Genomic DNA, 3,496 nt, shown 5'->3' on the forward strand with positions numbered 1-3,496 from the left:
AATAATAATAATAATAGTAGTAGTAGTAGTAGTAGTAGTAGTAGTAGTAGTATTAGTAAAATAATAATAATAATAATAATAATAATAATAATAATAATAATAATAATAGTAACACAAAGGAAACTTGCCCTATATAAAAGGCATAAACTCCCTGCGACTTTAGGAACGATGCATTTGAAAGGCTGCCCATCGCTCTCAGAAGGAGCGCTTAAGAGGGCATAAAAAAACAGCCATTTCTTAGCTCTCAATCAAAGTTTCCTCTCCAAGTGACGTGTATCAAGTGGCAGAAAAGTTGTTCAGAGAAGCAGTACAGATACAGCTTCGCCTGCGGCTACTCCTTTCGTGTCTAGTGCAGGTACGAAAATCTGGATGTGAAGAAAGGAAAGTTTTTCTTTGGTTTCTTGGAAATGTTATTTCTTAAATAAATGTGATATAGTGAAAGAGATGTTCTATTTATAACTAGAGGGGTATTCAGTCTAACGCAGACCTCCGCCATGGTAGCTGGGATTTTTACGCACTGAAATATGAACCAAGTGGGAAGTCTGATACGCTTAAAGAGATGATCTATTTATTATGTTCTATTTATAACTAGAGGGGCACTAAGTAGAGCGCAGACCTCCTCCGCGGCAGATTATTTCTTGACCTTTTACTCGACCTTAGCCTGTATTAATTGGCGTGGATTTTCACATACTCAAATATGAACCACGTTTGAAGTCTCTGATACGGTAAAAGATATGTTGTATTTATAACTAGAGGGCTACTCAGTAGAGCGCAGACCTCCGCCGCGGTAGATTATTTCTCAACCTTTTGCTCGACTTTGACCTTGACATGTATTAATTGGCGTGAATTTTCCTACACTCAAATATGAGCCAAGTTTGAAGTCTCTGTGGCAACGATGTCCAAAATTATGGCTGATTACGTGAATTGGATATTTTGCTTGACCGCGACCTTAACCTTTGACCTTGACCCTCATTATATAAAAAGGAAACGTTTAATGTTGAAATTAAATATATATAACACGCCGTTTAACTAAAGTTTTTGAACATAAGTTGGGTGAACATCTGAAATCATTTATAATGGATAATTACAGCTTCATGAGATTTTAAAGTTTGGTATTCACATAGCCCAAGGTGCAGGTGACAGTAATTTCAAAATTTCTATTGGTATGCATAAGTCTGTTAGTTTTGATTATATACATATATATATATATATATATATATATATATATATATATATATATATATATATATATATATATACATATATATATATAAAGTCATATATTTCAATACCCTTAATGTCTGGATTATCTCTTATATCTCGGAATCAGAGACCCAAGGGGGAATCAACTCAAAGACAATAGCTTCTGACCAGCCGGGGGAATCGAACCATGCTCTAGGAAAACTGGTATGACAGCGACATAGCATTTAGCCTTTATATATATATATATATATAGATATATATATATAAATATATATGTGTGTGTGTGTGTGTGTGTGTGTGTATATATATTCTTTATCTAATTGACGTTAGCATTCACTTTCAAATATGATTAAGTTTATTTAGGATAGAGTTTATGCATGATCTCTTCTTCCTGTGCTTGGATACTTTAATGTTGTGATAAGGTTTGCGTATCGCCATAAACAGGAAAGCTGTACTAGTCAGGGGTCACACATACTAGGTTGGTTTGCTATGAGTGATCAGACAAAATCTCCACCATCACCAATCCACGCTAGCTAGTTGGTATTGTAAACTGGTCCAAACCCCCAGACATAACTATGGACATATATGAGGCCTGGGTCTTTCAGTAGATAAGAAATTTTGCATTTGTTGTTGTTGTTGTTTTTGTTGCTGTTGTTGTTGTTGTTATGTTGTTTTGTTTTGTTATGTTGTTTTTGTTGTTGTTTGTTAGTATAACCTCCAAAAACCGTTCAAAATCAATATTCGTTGAATGTTTTAACATAACATCATTGATAACATCCATCTCCCTAATAATTGTAAAACGACTATCTCTTATCATATACAACCACCTCCCCATCCCCAATTTTAGTGAGGCCCATTAACCTTCTTAAAGACCCTTAAGTTACCATTGGCTTCTCCCAATGGTCATTGGAAGAACATACCATTTGCACTTTGTATTCATTAGGGCAAGTGGAAGGAAATGCGCCAAGCTTTGTAATTGCCCGTAAACAGCTGGTCTAAGTGAATACTATTTCGTTATCTTTATATATAGATAATAGTAGTAATAATAATAATATTAATAATAATTGGTAATAAGATTGCTATTTGTTTATGGGCAAGTGTTGATCCAAATGAAACCATATGGGCAACTTCCGTAGAATTTACCACGATTAGATTAGATTTTTAAAGTAGGTCACCTGTATATATATATATATATATATATATAATATATATATATATATATATATATATATATATATATATATATATATATATATATATATTATATCACCCACGAACGGCATTTAATACCGAATTCTATCTTGGGAAAATATATCCACTTGGAATTCATTTTATGGTAACAACTTCTGGCCGGGTGGAGATTCGAACCCCCACCTCTGCGGCGAGGTGGGGGGTTCGAATCTCCACCCGGCCAGAAGTTGTTACCATAAAATGAATTCCAAGTGGATATATTTTCCCAAGATAGAATTCGGTATTAAATGCCGTTCGTGGGTGATATTTACATTGATTAAAATCACGTGTGCTTGTGATATATGTTCATATATATATATATATATATATATATATATATATATATAATATATATATATATACTATATATATATACTATATGTGTGTGTATATATATACATATATATATATATATATATTATATATATATATATATATAATATCTAATATTATATATATATATATATATATACTGTATACATATACTCAAGAGTATATTTTCCAGAAAAGAACTTGTCTTTATATGCCTGAAGCGTTTCTAACTTCCTGATTAACTTAAGACATCTGTGCTTTTCATATCCTCACAACTTTCCTTGTAAAAAAAAAAAGCTCCAAGCCTCGAATTTCTGGTCAAATAAGAACTGACTGAATTTCTGGAACTATTATCAAAAGCGCTGGAGGACAAAAAAACTTGGCAGTCTTCGAAAACTGCTTTCAGCTCTTTGCTGAGCTTAGACAACTGTGCTTCAACTATTTGTTAATAGAAAATGGCACTAAGTTATATATATATATATATATATATATATATATATATATATATATATATATATATATGCATATATATATAGTATTATATATATATATAATATATATATATATATATATATATAAGTATACACATAATCAAATAAGCCTTATATTATGCTCCCTTAATATCTGGATTCTCTACATACCTCGTGATCTTTGATTTGATTCCCCCTTGGATCTCTGATCCCCTGAGGTACAGAGAGAATCTAGATATTAAGAGAGTATAATATATGGCTAATTTTGATATGAAAAATAC

This window comes from Palaemon carinicauda, chromosome 16, assembly GCF_036898095.1.
Source record: "Palaemon carinicauda isolate YSFRI2023 chromosome 16, ASM3689809v2, whole genome shotgun sequence".
Lineage (NCBI taxonomy): Eukaryota > Metazoa > Arthropoda > Malacostraca > Decapoda > Palaemonidae > Palaemon > Palaemon carinicauda.